Source organism: Dermacentor silvarum, chromosome 9 (assembly GCF_013339745.2).
Source record: "Dermacentor silvarum isolate Dsil-2018 chromosome 9, BIME_Dsil_1.4, whole genome shotgun sequence".
Lineage (NCBI taxonomy): Eukaryota > Metazoa > Arthropoda > Arachnida > Ixodida > Ixodidae > Dermacentor > Dermacentor silvarum.
In genome coordinates, this window is record NC_051162.1 from 85380922 (window position 1) to 85399024 (window position 18103).

The 18103-nt window shown below is 43.1% G+C and overlaps 1 pseudogene; it reads right to left on the reverse strand.

Annotated features, from left to right (window-relative positions):
• Positions 1-14532, reverse strand: part of LOC119465351 (sulfotransferase ssu-1-like) — a 48151-nt pseudogene extending 33619 nt beyond the window's left edge.
• Positions 14533-18103: the final 3571 nt, after the last annotated feature.

Below are 18103 nucleotides of genomic sequence, written 5' to 3' on the forward strand. Positions count from 1 at the left end.
AGCCCTGCTAAGTTTTTCTGAAGGACACTGACTTGGCCTCCCGTTTATAGACGTTATTTCTATTTTTGTTTTGTTTTTGTTTTGTCCTGTCTGTGTCTCCGTCATTTCTTTATTTCCTCTTTTCTTTTCTCATATTTTCATTTCCTCTATTCCCTCCTCCTGTAGGAGTAGGCAGGCGTTGTGCCCCTCTCGGTGGCAGTTGTCAGCTTGCTCCCTCCTTAATCCCTTTGTGTCCTTGTGTGTATATGTGTACAAATCAAATAATAATAATAATAATAAAAAGCAAAGGGGCAAGGTATCTGTCCCAAGATCGCGGTCTCTCTTGGCACATTCTCTTCAACATCATCTTCAGGGTGCCGTTAAACTTCTCGACGAGACCATTTGCCGTCGCATGGTAGGGTGTCGTCTTGAGTAGCTTCACTGAGAGCAGTCGACTAACCTCTTTCATCAATTCTGAGGTAAAACTTGCTCCTTGGTCAGTGACTATTTCTTTTGGCAAACCGACGCGAGAAAAAATCTCGATCAGTGCTTCTGCAACATGAACTGCGTCGATTGCGGGGAGTGCCACAGCATCGGGATAACGAGTGGCAAAGTCGATCAACGTAAGAACATATCGGTTCCCACGGTCCGACTTTGGTGAAAAGGGCCCGATTAAATCGACAGCCACCCTTTCAAAAGGTGTACGGATCACAGGCATGTTACCCAGTGGGGCGACTCCTATTTTCCCTTTAGGGGTTGTCCTTTGGCACTTGTCGCACGACTTCACGAAGCGTTTTACGTCTCCGTGTACATCTGGCCAATAAAATTCTTGTAGGACACGATCGGTTGTTCTCCTTATACCTTGATGTCCTGCCATGATGCTTTCATGTGCCACTTCTAATATGCCATGTCGAAATGCTTTCGGGATGACCACCTGCTTAAATGTTCTGCCAGTAGCTAGGCGGTAAAGGCGATACAGCAAACCTTCTTCTTCGATGAATTCGTAGCTGTGACCCTTTCCGGAGTTAAACAACTTGCTCACTTTGGCAAAAATATGTTTCAGCGTCGGGTCTTTCCGCTGTTCTTCAATGAGTTGCCCTTTAGTTACGTCACGAAAGACAATTGTCGGAACGCACAAGGGACGAACCTTGCCTTGTTCTGGCTCTTCACTTTTGGCTTTAGCCACGCTCGACACATGCTGAGGCTTCATGGGCGCCTTAGTCGGCTTCATTCCTATCGACGCCGACTCCTCGTTGGGAACAACGGGGTGCTTCCAGTCAGAATCTGGATCGTATGGTCCTCTGACGCCTGGAAGATTTCCCAGAACAAGGTCGTAGAGGGGCTCGTCCATGCAAGCAACTGTTAACTTGCCTGTATAGTACGGCGTGTTCACTTGTATGACAGCTTCAGGTAGGTAGTTTGTTGAGCCGTCTAGAAGAACAACGTTGTTTGTTTTTCCCGTCATATACACCTCTGGAACGAGTCCTCGTCTGGCAATTGCGGTATTACAACCGGTATCTCGTAGTACACGAACATTTCTTCCTAGCAGACGGCCTTCAACCACTGGCATCCCGTCGATGAGGAAAGGTACACCATTCCCAGGGTCCTCGTCATCGCTGTCACTTGATCGGCGAGTCTTCTTTCCTGGACGCTTTGATGCTTTCACTGGACGAGTCCGAACTGGTTGACATTCGGTGAGTGCACACGACGAACTCGGTTTGTTGTCTCCGTACTGATTTCGGCAATTTTCAGCTGTATGTCCAGTTCTGTCACACAAATTGCACTTTTGCATATGCTTAGGTGGGCTACGGCAGTCAGGAGCCAAATGTCCAAACCGTTGGCAGAGTAAGCACTTGAGTTGTGCTTTCCTGGGAGCTTCAATTTTTTTCCCACCGGAATCCTTTGTGTCATCGAAACCTTTTCCGAAGTTTGTCAAGTTCTGCGCTTCGAGAAAGCGATCTGTGAAGCTAGCAAGTTCGTCAAGGGATTTGCACTCTCGCTCTTTCAAGAAAATGACAAGCTTTGTTTGACAGCAGTGCAGAAACTGTTCAGAGATCATGTGATCTCGTAGACCTTCATACGTTTTCGGCACGCTAGCCATCTCAATCCAATGATCAAAATAGGCTGAAATTCTTGCTGCTAACTGTCTTCCAGTTTCGCCATCTACTGCTTGTGCTTTTCTAAACTTCTCTTGGTAGCCTCGAGCCGTGAATTGGAACCTTTGTAGTAATGCTTTTTTTACCTTCTGGTAGTCTAACGAATCGGCGGCAGTCATCCGGCCGATCACAGTTAAAGCTTCGCCAGTTAAACACATGCTCACAGCAAGAGCCCATTTTTCTTGTGGCCAGTCCTGCCCTGTTGCTACGCGCTCAAATCGCTGTAAGTACGCGTGCAAGTCATCGCGTTTCTCGTCAAACAAAGGAAGTAGCTTCTGTGGATTGAGGGATGACGAGGAAGTGCTGGGCGCAGGCAAAATTTCAGAAGCCGCTGCCGGCAAATTCCGAGCTCCTTGCTGAAGCTGTAGCTTTAGCTGGAGCATCTCGCGTTGTCTCTCGTCAGCTAAGCGCGCTAATTCAGCAGCCTCCTTGATAGCCTCTCGCTCCGCGGCTCTCTCGTCCCTTTGTTTTGCCTGTTCGGCTTCAATCCATCTCTGAAGTTCTGCGCCTGACAATCCTAGTTGGAGTCCTATAGCGGAGAGTTTCTCTAAATCCATGGTGCCGTTTCCTAATGCGTGTCTGCGCTCAAGCGAAACTGCCCTCTTTCACTGATTTTACGAGTGAATTCCGGCCCCGGAAACTCTCGAGTTCACCAAATGGCCACAGAGGGCGAAAAATCCACCGCGGCGCGTTGCAGCATAAGCGCGCAAGGGGAGCTACTACTTTGGTCACATACTTTAGTTTGTATTTTTTCTGCTAGGGGCGCTCAACACAACTTAATATTTGATTTATTAATGTACATATAATAACCGACAAACACAGTTACAGTGTCAGTGCCTCTGTGGCAGATGTGGGGAAAGGCTGACCGTACTCCACGTCTTACTGGAGTGTCGGGAAGCCGAAACAGAGAGAAGGAAACATTTCCCTGTAGCATACCACTATCATATCCCTCTTCATCCTACGATGTTTATTGGTGAAGAACCTCTTTTTAACGCCAAAGCAGTTCTCCGTTTCTTGAACGATGTTGTACTACACGTTATTAGCCCAATAAGTTCATAGCGCATCCTCTCTCCAGAGGATGCTGCTGTGATAGTTTATTTTTATAGCACGTGCCTTCAGGCCCTTGTGTTTCAAGGGCTTTGTTTAGGCAATTGTGCTTCTGGCCAATTCTTGCATCTGTTATATTTTGTAAATCGTATCATTCTCCCTCAATGCATTCTTCGTTTTCATAGCACACCTCATTAGCCATTGTCATGATCTTAATACATGTATGTTTTACGCACTTTACAGCGACTATTTTAGGCCTCTTTACAGCCACGCCTCATCTATTTCTCAGAATTCATCGCTCCACTGCAAGCTCACAAACACTGGCATGGCGCTCTTTGGCCATACTTGGCCCTTGCGCCATTAAACACCATACATCATCATCATCATTTAGTAAGTAGAAGTAATTTCCCCTATGTTGTCTTTTGTGTCAATGTTTCTTGGCTTCCTATACTATGAATATATAAGTTAAAGGAAGTGCAGACGCACGTAGAAAAAACAAAAAGCATTCTAAATTCGACGGTTCGGCCGGGGTCCGGCCTTCATCAAGAGTGCGAGTGCAAGCACACAGAGCTCAATTTATAGATTTTCTCTGTAACCACAAAAATAAAAAAAGAAGAAAGGTACCTGGTCTATGACCCCATACAGGTGTACATTTAGTGACGTCATGCATACCAACACATACATTGACTCACGTCAAACTCAACGGAAACAGGAGAGAGCGAGAGACATCAACGTGACTACAAACTTGCGCGTGCATACAGTGTCGGGAACAAAAAAGAAAGTCGTACCTGATTTATGACCACAAGCACGTGTACATTTAGTGACGTCATGCATACCAGCACGTACATTGACTCATATCAAATTCAACGGAAATAGGAGAGAGACATCCACGTGACTACAAACTTGCGCGTGCATACAGTGTGGGGAACAAAAAAAAAAAAACACACAGAGAGAGTTGGTACCTGATTTATGACCGCAGGCTCATGTACAATTCGTGACGTCATGCATACCAACACGTGGATTGCCTCATGTCAAACTTAATGGAAATAGGAGGGAGCGAGAGACGTCACCGTGACTAAAAACTTCGGGTGCATATACAATGGCGCTATAATGTGACTCCAAACCTGCGCGTGCATACAATGACGTAAAAAATCGATTGAGAGGTAATTTGTGAGTACCCCACACGTGAACAGGTGCACATTCAGTCGTGTCCACAAGGGAGGACCGATGCAGCCAATGTCAAAGGCATGCGGTACAAAAGGTATGCAAAGGTACAAAGGGTATGCGAGGGATAGCAGCTGTCAGGACTGTTCCTTTTCTTTTTTGTTTGAGGTTGCTTCAACTTTTGTATGACCACGAAGACCGCCAGTGCACCCCCACCTGGCTTTGTCACAACAGCACTGTGAGCTCCACTGACCTCTGAATTCCTCGAACTGCGTTATATATGGTATTCTTTGTACAAGTGATATTCTTTGTATTTGCGGGCAAGCTGTTTCTTATACAAATTCTATGCGTGTATCAAAAATAAAATAAAGGATAAATGAAAAATTCTGCTACAAGGTGAAGTAGTAAACATCAACACAACAGAAGGGTGAGAGGAATGTTATTAATGAGGCAGAAGTATACATATCACTTATAAGCATGCCGCATAGTATGTGCATATATGATGTTCGTTAGGAAATGCATAAGGCAACCAGGAAAAATGTTCATTGGAGCACCAAACAAGTCATATTCTTTGTGTTGGCGGGTAAGCTGTTTTTTTATACAAAATGTATGCGTGTATGAAAAATGAAGTAAAAGTTAATGAAAATTATATGAAAGATGAAGTAATTAACAGAAGGGTGAGGAGAATTTCTAATAAATGAGACGGAAATATACACGTCACTTCATAAGTATGCCATATTACACATGTATATAATCGCTAGGAAATGCATAAAGCAACCAGGAAGAACATTCATTGGTGCACCAAACATGCCAAAAAATGCCTCTTATTCGTAAGGCATGCATGTCAGTCTACCTATGCTTTCATTTATTCCCTTTGAAAGTGAGCATAACTTGTGTATTAGAAATGATTCACAAGCTTCTCTGTGATATTGAGTGGGGAATCCTGATTTCAAATAGTCCTCTTAAATTTTTTGAAAGGATGGCCTAGTGTGTTCACATGTTTGGAGAGGGGGAGCTGCGGTATAGTTTTTACATGTGATTTGTGATTATTAAAGCGTAGCCTAAAAGAGGTTTCAGTTTGTCCGATGTATTGTGCGCGGCAAATGGTGCATTCGAGGAGGTATACAACGTTGCAAGTGTCGCAGTTGTAATCCCCTTGGATTTTGAATGCAAATGAAGACGCGGTGCTTTTGGCCACATTAGCGGTATTCATCATGGGCCAGAGCCTGCATCGAGGTTTTCCGCATGGTGCGCAGCCTGTGAATTTATCTGACTGAATTTTGGAGGACGTGACAACAGGCCCCGGAAACTCTCGAGTTCACCAAATGGCCACAGAGGGCGAAAAATCCACCGCGGCGCGTTGCAGCATAAGCGCGCAAGGGGAGCTACTACTTTGGTCACATACTTTAGTTTGTATTTTTTCTGCTAGGGGCGCTCAACACAACTTAATATTTGATTTATTAATGTACATATAATAACCGACAAACACAGTTACAGTGTCATTTTTTACAAAATAAGCAGTCTATTGCTTTAATTGGACTTATGTTATTAGAGGCCGTGCTTTGTTAGTTTAATAAAGGTTTTGAGGCCTCACTGACATGTGATCAGCAGGAGCCCACTGGTATCGATTGCAGTCCGTGCCGTTTATCTATTCAAATTGTATGGCGGTTATATTTGTGAACGGGGTGGTCGTTTCCTTTGAGCAGCATCACGCAGGTTCATTTTAATTAGATATCAGTAATACCTCAGCCAGTTTATGCGTCCAACATTCGATAGCTGCCACCAAGCGAACGTGTTCAAAGACGGTGAACTTGATCAGCTGCGGCATTTCACTGGCGGCTGCATGCAAGGTTTCCGCCGTTTGTGATCTGCCGCGTCTGGCCGCGTAATGACGTGCTGCTCGAAAAAAAAGTGCTGGCCAGCACAAAAATTTATCGCTGGAACCGAGCACAGTCTGCTAGAAGACTACCCACGAAAGCGGATTAACCTTGCAGCCCCTGGGCTTGTGCGCAGGTGAGTAAAAAAGCAGTGCTTCGCATTTTCAACTTTGAATTTCTTTGCGTGCGAGGCGGATAAAGCAGATTCCTGTCGTCATTTCTTAAAAGTAGAAAATAGTAATACTTATAATGTTATTCCCATTCCAAAGCAATTCAAACGAGGCTCTTGCTATTTTTCCAAGTTGCTAAAATTTCTAAGATGAGTATCGCATAAATAATAAAGTTTTGGCTGTTTCTGCATAAATGATACACCGCGATAAATTCACTGCACATTAGTGACAAGTGTGCTTCCGGTGATACAGTTAGATTAACTGCATTTGAGACATAATAAAATGACTGTGTTTATTACTAGTATCTGGCAGAAACAGTGTCATCTAATTGAGGCTTGACTGAGCACAGCCCACACAAGGACACCATGCACTGAAAGAAATGCACACTCAAAACAGTGTTGGTGTGTGTACGTTTTTCTGTCATGGAGCGTTTCGTGCACTGTTCTCTGTCATAAATGAATCACAAACTCACGCACACTTCCACCATAGTAATTGAGGCTCTTTTTTCTTTCGACTCCAGCCTCCAAGACGCTGCTCATATTTGGACTCATCCCTTTGGACTCTGTCTCTGGACGTACAACTCAACCGTGAATGTGTCACCAATGGAAGTAACATCAAGGGCCAGAATCCGCACAGGGTATGTTCCTGAACACTTCAACTAGAACCGTGATTTATTCATTTATGGGACTAACTTTTGTTTCACCATTTTTTGCTTGCATGTGTGTCATGGCTTTGTCATTTCTCTTTTCAGGAAAACTCACAAAAGAGATCATTGGTCTGCAAGCTGCCCAGGCTAAGCCACAAGATGCTCAACTGTCACCATAATGACAACAGGTCCTCTTGAACTACGTGCGTTACTATGAAATGTTTGGAAGTTTACCAGATAGAGAGGTGTGAACCCTATTAGGAAAACAGCAGTCTACAGTTCTGTATCATATTGAGCTGGAATGAGAAATTTGATATACAAGCTTAGTTGATTTTAAGGGCGCTTTATAAGAATCGGAGAAGTAACATGTTGAGTCCCAACTTGTTTCTTTTCCAGTCATTATAGTCATGACAACCAGAACAGAAACAATGTACCAAGCTCCTACTTGCTAATGCACAAACTCTGTCATCTGCTCTTTGCAAATCAATTTGACGGGCATTATTACCACGAAGTATGACATGCTCCCTCACAACGATAATTTGTTACACGAAAATGCAAAGAATTTTAAAATGATCAAAAGCGCCTAATGCAATTTTAAGGAAATGATACTTCATGTCGACTCCAACTCTGGCAGTCACTCTTCATTTTATTTTTTGCTTAAAGTACCCTCAGGGCCACATGGCATTCAAGAGAGGAGTGGTTACAAAGTAGTAGAGTAAACAAACAAGTGCAGTGAGTTCTTGTAACATAATGATTTTCCTGACTATACAATGTTTTGCAAAAAAGTTTGTTATCTAGCTGTGATGGCTACGATACTTGGTGGTTCCATTTCTGGGATGTACGGGGCATGAAAGGAAGACTTCGTGTTACATGAATCAATTCCTACCATACTGCGATGATTGACGCAGTTTGAAATGCACTGAGGTCACAGTATGAAGTCGTCATGAAGTGTGGTGTGATAGAAAATTTTATGAAATAGCAAAAGATGGCCGACTTTGTGGCGATTAGCTAGTGGAATGAGTGCTAGGCTAGTTTACATTGAAGTTATACTCGCGGTACGATTATAATTAAAAATAATGAAACGAGTAGAGTTATTTTGTACTAGTGCATTCAAGTGAAGTAATAAGATTAACGCGACTGGGATCCCGTATTGCAGATGCATATTCAAGTTTCCAGCGAATTAGTCTTGTAAAGCTGTAGTTCTAAAGTAGACGGTGCGTTGGAAAAGTTGGGCCATAAGTACCCAGGCGTGTGATTAGCATTGCTAATGGCGTACTCTATATTAATAGTCCAATTTAAGTTATTTGTAATGTGTACACCGAGATATTTATATGACATGACAAAATATAAGGGAACGTTAACATGGCAAGTGCTAGGATTAGAATTAGATCTGTAAATGCGCATTATTTTACATTTGTGTACTACAAGAGTCTCATATACAGTTTCCATGAAATCAATAACTAGGCTAGTACTGCACCATAAGAGATAGCTAGAAAAGGCAAGCTCACACAACCGGCCAGCCTATTTCACACTTCACAAACTTGAGAAATCACTAAAAACAAAGTTTATTTCTCTTCAAACAGCAGATGACAAACCTGCGCACAGTGTGCTCACAAAAATATTTTGAAATGTACTCGCAGAATAAGTTCAGCTTAACATTCACCTAATCAACAGTGAACAAGCAAGGGAAACCTCAGCGTGGGAACTTGTCTTCGCCTCGGCCCTCACAAATATGTTTGCTTGGTGACACGCTGGCTCCAAGCTGAGGCTTCGCTTGCTCACCTGTTACTCAACTGAAGTGCTCATCTCCTTGCAACCTCTTTTCCGTGTTCGAATACATATACCGAGATTCTTTTTCAACATGAAACCACAAATTCCAATTTCCAAGGATCTCTGAGCAATAATTGGGCTTGCTTATATGCTGATTTAGTGTCCTTCTTTATTCACACAATATTTCCATAAGTCCTTCTAAGCACTGCTGTCTCCATAACGTTCCTTGGTTTCCCTACGAGTACTCCACTTGTGCTAAAGCCTTTACTGCCGCACCTGAACACTAAATGTGCAGCAGAAGAATATGCAGATCAGAAAATATGCGATGTAAAATATAGCATAACGCTCCCCCCCCCCCTCCTCCTACACTTCGTGCCTCTCACCAATGTGTTACGAGAGCAATGGGATATTGCAGCTCGAGTTGATCTTGCTGACAGTACATTTTTGCCGAGAAATTTCTTATGTTCCTGTTTTTAATCTAGCTCAAATCGTCGAACGCAGAGAATATAAAACGTCAAGCAGCACTGTACGCAACAGAAGTACGAGGGTAGCTCAGCATAAATATCGCTGTCTGAAGCTTCGTTCTCCCTGCTTAAGCGGCACGCCGAACACGATGAGAAAACTTCGCTCGATTTTAGCTTTGGGTTCCATTAAATAGATGGTTATCTGCGTTTCTGTATGTTGTAAACTCAGTGACGGACAGCATTAAGTCCACCTGAGCTGTACGAAAATTGTGAGCATGTACTGCCTCATTCACCATTGACAATAAACAATGTGAGCTTACTTGTTTGAAGTGTTTATTGCCAGTTGAGGCCTCTCTGTCACCTGGCGACATAATAAAGATATCTGTAGTCATGTTAGAGTGCAGTACACACGAATACCGCCCCGAAAGCGGTAACAAAACGCCCCAAACCAGCGAGCGAGCAGCGCGACCAGCCCTAGGAACCGCTACCGTAGCGGCCATATTGCTCACTACGTATTGATGATGATATTAGTTTCGATTCTGCCAGCGCCATCTCTCGGTCGCATACTTTAATTCACAACGCCACCACTACGCTTATTTTCGTTACACTGTGGAAGGTACAGTTTTCCTTCTCTAAGTTTGTATGGGTGTTCTGTGGTGACAACGTCTCTGAGGTTGGTGGCCCGTCTGTATACCATCCGCGGAGATTCAGGAACAATTTGGCGCATTTTCTCGCTCTGTAAGAGTATCGTATGATGTTAGGATACTGTGTATGTTAGGATTTGAAGCTGAATATGTGAGGATAAGGTTAGTCCGCGAATCTGAGGGAGCTGGTTTGCTGTTGAGCGCGCGGCGATCAAGGTTGTCTGCTTTTTTAATTGCGTCCCTAATAACTAAGGGAGGATAACGCTGCCGTAGTAAGTCGTTACGTTGTTGTTCACAGTTCAATGTAAAGTCTTCTTTTTTAGTGCATATCCACTTGAAACGAAGAGCTTTGCTGTACGGGATTGCTGTTTTGCAATGTTTCACATGGCTACTGCGGAAATGCAAGTATTGGTGCTTATCAGTTTTTTTTTTTGCAGACTGATGTGATAAGCTTGTCGTTATGCACACTTACACTAACACCCAGAAAAGTGATTACGGAAGCTGAATATGTGTGGGAGAATGAGATGGTTGGATGGAGAGCATTGAACCCCGAAATGAACTTCAACAACTCCTCCTCGCCGTGAGACCAGATTAGAAAAATGTCGTCAATGAACCTTTTGTAAAACATTGCCTTTAGCGCGCAGTTCTCATGAAACTCTAATTCCAGTATGCCCATGAATATGTTGGCGTAGTTTGGACCTATTTAAGTGCCCATTCATGTGCCGTAGACTTGGATGAAGTGTTTTCAATTAAACTCAAGATGGTTTAGCGCTAATACTAATTTTAATAGGGTTTGAAGAGTTTAACAATCAGTGGGTTTTTCAAACAGCGACTCTGAAAATGCATGTACAACCGCGCGAATGCCATCCGCGTGCGGTATATTTGTATACAGGGATACAACATCCAGGGTCACTACGAGGCTGCCTGTGGGAATACAAAGGTCAATTATTTCGGATAGGAAGTGAGTGGTGTCTTTTATGTAAGAAGCGAATGAAGGGATAATTCCTTGAATTAGGCCATCTATGTAACTCGAATTTTTTTCTGTTATGGTTCCAATTTCAGAGACAATGGGTCGGCCCGGATTATTTTCTTAATGTATTTTTGGTAGAAGATAAAACCTGCCTAAGGTCGGGCTTAGAGGAAGCAGTGATTTGGCAACGGCATCACTGATCTTTTCTTCTTATAGAAGCTCACTTAGGGTCCTCCGAACGACTTCTTTAAATGCTGAAGTGGGGTCTGTTTCCACCTGTTTGTAAAAGAATTTGTTCTCAAGCTGGCGATCCGCTTCTTTAATGTAGTCCTTGGTATTCATAATTACGATGGTGCCTCCTTTGTCCGCGGGCTTTATAACTATGTCTGTCCTATCGCTGAGGTTCCTTAACGCTTTTTCTTCCTCTTTACTGAGGTATCTGTGGAAAGGCTTACTCTTTGAAATCTCCGATATTACATCCTGCTGAACTGCCTTAATGCATATGTCGAGGTGTTTGTCACGCTAGCGGTGGAGGAGTCCAATGCCTGGCTGACGGCAGTTGCAGGTGTTCTTGTGGAGCCTGATTTGTGTCATGATAGAACTCGCGAAGTCTCAGACGGCGGGAAAAGTTGTCCAAATTTTTGTACAGCTGAAGTTCGTTCGAATATCCGGTGGCGGGACAAAAATTGAGACCTTTAGACAAGACACTACGCTCAACATCCGAAAGATTTACATTTGACAGCTAGTTAACTATAGTTGATTGTATTTGTGCCGTGTCCGAAGAAATGCTGCAGCCAAGCGATGTGCAATACTGGGTATCACTGAGAAAGGCAGGGACGTTATCGCGCTTCAGTTTCTTTTCTTTTGAGATGACTAGCTGGCGTGCTTTTTCAAATGAATACTCTTCCAATAAGAAAATCTCATTCTCCTTTAGGGAATGTTTAAATAATATATATATATATATATATATATATATATATATATATATATATATATATGAACGAGAAGAAAGGGAACCGAGGGGCCAGATTTTTATTAATCATATCATAAGAAGCCATATGCTCTGGCGTTGCCCCTCGTTACGAGGCACGGAACAAATAAATGAGGACAAGTGGCTCTCCGCTATCAAGAGTCCCGATGCCGGGGCGCAACTATGGGCTGTCCAGAGGGCCCACGATGCGGTGGTCGGGCATGGCCTGACTGTCCCAACGTGGAGCGGCCCGTTGCGCGCTGAGTCGCGTACCTCAGGACGTTCATTAAAGTTTTACATCGATCCATCCATCCATAAGAAGCCAACAAACAATGACACCAAGGACAACATAGGGGAAATTACTTGTACTTAGTAATTGAATTAAAGAAATGATAAATTAATGGGAAATGAAAATGGATGAAAAAACAACTGTCCGCAGGTGGGGAACGAACCAACGTCTTCGCATTACGCGTGCGATGCTCTCACCATTGAGCTACCGCGGAGCCGTTTTGCAATCCACTTTCTGGGGTATTTATGTTTTTTACAACTAGAACTAATCCTGGGAGTGTTAGCCAGCGCCACCACTCACAAACCTAGGGGCGGATGTGGACCATCCTTTCTGCCACAGGCGTCACGAGCACGTGATCTTTTTGAGTGATGGCGACTGGTCAATAAACCCACATATGCTACCTGAAGGCATCAATGTTGCCAGATTCGAGCCCTCGTTATGTAATGAACGAGAAGAAAGGGAACCGAGGGGCCCGATTTTTATTAATCATATCATAAGAAGCCAACAAACAATGACACCAAGGACAACATAGGGGAAATTACTGGTACTTAGTAATTGAATTAAAGAAATGATAAATTTCACGAGGTAAAACATGCACGAGGTAAAAACGAGGTAAAAGCATGCACCCTTGACATTTCTGTTTCAACTACTGAAAATGACTAGACGATGGATGCAATTCATATAAATTTTATTTTGTCAGACCCTACCAACCCGTCATAAACACAAGTACAGATTGATTGAGTACCCTTGTAATAATTACGCCTCTAAGTAATCTATCTTTAGACTAACCATAGCAGATTGGAACAGACTAGACCCTGTCATCACGAAAATCACATCGCTATCAGAGTTCACTGCACGCATAGACGATATAGATAAAGACTAACAGATTAAATTGTTCCAACGTGGCTACGTGCGCTAGCACAACCCTTTTTTTTGTCTGTCGTCTGCCGCTATGTGAAACTATGCATCTTTTTATCTAATGTTCGTATCGCTTCCCACTCGGCAGGTTTTTTTCTTTTACGTGAAGATTTACTTGTGCTAACAAATACATTTATTATCCCTGTAAAGCCTTCTTATATGATTCATATATATAGTTTCATTCGTCAGCTGTTCTCGTTGCTCACACATTGTGTAACTAATTACGTTTGCCTTTCTTGCTATATTGTTTCAATTATGTACCTTGTAACCCTGTATTGCCCAGCTGCCACGCCTTCCAACGAGAGCAGTAGTATATATATATATATATAGGCGAAGTGCCTCGAGCCGACAGTCACGCGGCAATTCTGCGTGTATTCGCCGGCTTCTCTCACACTTTGAAAAACACATTTATGTAGCACGTATTGACAACAGAAAGCTGTATCGGGAGTTTTTTATGTTGCTCTACAATTTTCTTATTGACAATTTGATAATTAGGGCAGTACTTCTCGAGTTAGATAATTAAGTAAAATTACCTAATTAAATCTCAGTAATGAAAAAACTACTCGCGACTACTACACTGTACTGGAAAGAATGCGCACTAGGTTTACTTCGCGTAACGCCGTTCCCCTTTTTAAAATCGTGCTGCGTGATAGCGGGGACACCCTGCATAACCCTGTATACGAGATCGATTTTTTTAAACTAGCAAGATAAATACGTACATAACTCGAATATGGATTACTATGCCATGCGACAGCGAGAAGTCGACGTGGAATATATCAAGTGAGTAGCAAAATATGTGAAATCCTGCATAAGCGATTGCATCAAAGAAAATGCGAAATATTAACAGGCATTTTTAAACATTTTTCAGTTGCGGTACGTAGTGTGCGTTACATCCTGTGGCTTCTCTGTCGAAACATGTTTCCAGATATTTGACACAAGTTGCCGTATTGCTTTGAAAGGGTCACTCATCCGGATTCACGCCATTTTTTTTAATTGAGCCGGAATCGACCACTTCATTTCTTGCAACAGTCTTGTTAACAGAACGCAGAAAATCATTCATGGATCCGACGTCTTGAGGCTATGGGGGACAGCGTAATGGAGGGCTTCGGGTGAAATTTTGACTTCCTCAGGTTCTTGAACGCGACTTTGTATATAGAGACACGAGGCCTTTGACACTCCACCGTTGTTGAAGTACCGATGGCGGGCACCGAACCCCCGACCTCATGTTGCGCAACCGGACGTCATATAGCTCCTGAGCCAGCACGGCGCGTGTGAAAACAAATTAAGAACCGGCACAATTCCTTAAGAAACAAAAGAAGGAGAAAACGTAGATTACGGTGAATTACAATGAGACAAATGATTACAAAGAAAGGAATTTGGCACCACCATTCTTACCCACGTGAAGGTGTCTAAAGCTTTCGTTGACAATGCGACAGCTGAAGGAGGCTTTCGGCAGACTGCCGAATGAGTTAGAATAAAACTGGGAACGTTTGCTCGACGGACTCTTCTTTTAACGACGTGTCTGCGTAATCAGAAGCGATAGCCTGACGCACTACGATAGGTACTGGAATGGAGGCGGGGTTGCTTGTCGCGATCGTGCCCCCGCGCCTGGTCGGTGACTGTACGCTATTTGTTTTTATCATCGAGAGATAGAAAGGTCTGTGCACACTCGAAGCCAGAACAGGCAGAACAGGCAGAACTGGAGAACGCGAGTGGAAGAGATATCGTCGAGTTGGGCTGATGAGGAGATAGCACGATTTCTTTCTATGCATTGTCGCGTCAACGGTGCCCAACAGCGTCAGCTGCGAGGCTGGTTGCACAATAGCACTTACCAGACAGTACTCTATTCTTTATACACGGTGGCTTCACCTAATGGCTGCTATTGTATGGGCGCATAATGTTTGCGGGAGGATGTGAAGATGATTTATTTCACTAGCATGCATTTCGTAAGCGGCCTTGGAGGAAATTTGACTGAGGTGAATTGAGTACTGGAAGGAAAATTTTGACTTTAGATTTTTACATTTTCGTTAAATGAAATTCCGCGACCTCTGGCCCTTATGGAAATTAATGGCAAGCCTCAAAGCCCCTTAAATGATTTACTGTAACACATTTTCTGCTAGCCAGTTCGGTTTTGTTTTCCAGGAGGCTCATGTGGCGCAGAAGCTGGTCACGTGCGAGAAAGACATCGTGACGCTTTGGAACTCGCTCCAGCTTGCTCTGTGCTCTGTCAAGCTGCTACATCGGGCCGTGCAACGAGTGATCGTGTGACTCTAGTTGCGTGCAGCAGCGTAATATATAAAGAATCGGTTTATATATAGCCGCTTCTACTAGGCCTACAGTTGTGCCGGTGACTGGCTCTGTTCTCTATGGAATTACCCAATGAAACAAGGAACTGTACCTAAAGGGAATTACAACTGCCCAGGATGTGTTGTGAGACGTTGATGAAAATGAAATGATCATGGTGTATAGTATTAGAATCGAGCACGCAGTTGGCGATTTAGGTAGGAATTATTATTTTCAATTGGCAAAGAAAGTCTCAAAAACCAGCAAATTGCGTGAACTGGCGTTGAAGCCTTGGTACTTCAGATGTATTATATGAGATTATTGTACGTAAGTCGGTTGTTAATAAGTTCCACAAGAACGGGAGCCTAAGATCTGCGCTCTAAAAACGACACAGATAATTTAAATGTATGATGCAGTTTTCAATGAAGAGCTAGTTGAAGCGTTGTGGGTAAACTGCGACGATTTTGACGTGTATTTAGGCCTTGTTTAGTATTGTTCATTCTGCTGTGTATTCTCCTACGTTCATTTATGAAGTCATCTGCACGAAGAAAAATATTTTCAGGTGACTTAGGACTTCACCTCACTATGCTTGTTTGATTTTCTTGTTCACTGCTTTCACTAATTATTTTTGTTTCCTGCTGTGTTTATTATGATTGCGCTACTACCGACTCTTGCTTGGGCCTCAGTTGTGGTTTGGAATATTATATAGGTAAAGAATAAATAAGTTCCGTAAATAGGAGAACCTATAGGCGTTCGAACTTTGAAACTGGAATTTCGAGACCGTTCAGTAAAATATTTGCTTGAGAATCTCTGCGTGAATAACGACCTGTCCCATTCAAATGCTTTCAATCGACACATCACAAGTATATTCATAAAAACAATATCACAGCGACATGAATACGTGTGTCCGAGTTAAACTGGTCATATGTATATATGGTTGCATGTATTTGTTGTGCGTAGATCTACAGCGTTTACGGCGGTCCTGGTGCTTCACATGCTATTCACTAACCATGAGAGCGAGCAGAGAGTAGGGTGCGATAGACTATAAGGTAAGATACATATCTTCCAAATATAATTTTACGACTGTTTGCTTCATTGTGTTGGGTAATAATTATGTCTAAAGTTTAACTTACGTCATGAAAGAAAGGGTTTTGTATACTGATGCTCTACTTTTAACGTGAAGCGTTAGCGCCGGTTTGAGAACTGGGAGTGTAAGCCTTACAACAAGACTGTTTTGTGGGTAATGCAATGCGGTTACCCAGTGGCGGTAGAGTGTCTTATTACAGCGGTCAGGTTCTGATTGTGGACGCACAATATGTTGAAAAAGGCCCTACTCTGTTGGTAATGCTCATATCTAGAGACTAGGAGCTCAACCAGGCTGCAGGCCGGTAACAGTTGGCAAAGAAATACCCTTGCTTAAAAAAATTGAGTTGAGAACACAACTATGCTAAATTTATAGTTTCTACACGATCCCCATCGCTGGAGAGCAGGTATCATTAGGTATTATAGACGGGCGCAAAATACGTTACTTTGGTATGGTTAACCGCTGCCAGCACACTGTAGACGGGATAAAGCGTGTGATGTTGCTAAATATATATAATTTTGCGTTATTCTTTTAAAGCGCACCGAAATCTCATTAGGCTATACAAATGTTTCCATGTACCCCATTCATTACACTGCGACCATGGAAGACCTGAATTGAATTCACGACCTGGTTTTGAGAAGTAGATTGTCGTAAAATATAAACCGCAATGGCGGGTCATGACCACGAATCAAAGTGTACATGATCATGAAAGACATTGGCTGGACGCGAGCGTGAGGAGAGACGCTGTTCATCTGTGTCACTGTTCACACACACAAAAAATAACTTAGGGGATTTATGTGTTAAACGCGCAATCTGATCATGAGGCACGCCTTAATGGGGCACACCGAATTAATAAAAGTCGCAGTTTCGCCCAAAAGGCGAAACATCGATTGCGATAGCAAATTTGTGGACAGCTATACGAAGTAGGGATACTAGTTTTATTGGCCGTATAAACTTGTAAACATAGGCATACTAACTAAACTAACAAGCATGGTGTCATGCGCGCACAAGCAACATGAACACATCTCACTTGGTGACCGCGGGAACTCACTGTCAAAACGCTGGAGTGAGCAAGCGCGCGGCATCAGTGAGCGATTTGACCTTCGTGCTGCCTGATGCGTGTTGCTTCGCCTATCGGCCACTTTTTACAACTTTAACGTTTTGGTGACTGAGGCTGCGCTATAAGGCCATCATGGGTTTCGCTAATGATCAGTGAAGGGGGCCTCAAATAAGATTACATTTATTGACGACGACTGACAGCCGCCGACGACCGGCCGCAGTGATTTTCAAAATTTCCGTCATTCAAAATTTCCACTCATTCGGCGAGAGCGGAAATTTGGAAAAGTGGTTGAAAAATCATATGAATGACGTCAGAAAGATGAACGTTGTCTCCAACGCACTTGCATAAAACGCTGAAACTTCTAATAGTGAAGTTGACTGGGCCAAGACAAGCATCATCGGCTAAGAAAGAAAAAGAGACAAGCATCATCGCCTAACAAAGAAACTGGGCCTAAATTTAAAAAAAAAAAACCTACGCTAAAATTGTTGGTAGGAGAAAATTTCAGTCAATCGTGATGCTGGACATATTACTAGCGAAGGCGGTTGGCCAATGGCAGAAAGTACTTACGAAAGAAAAACTGTGAATTCGGCCCCAGGTGTTCCCGTCAGTATC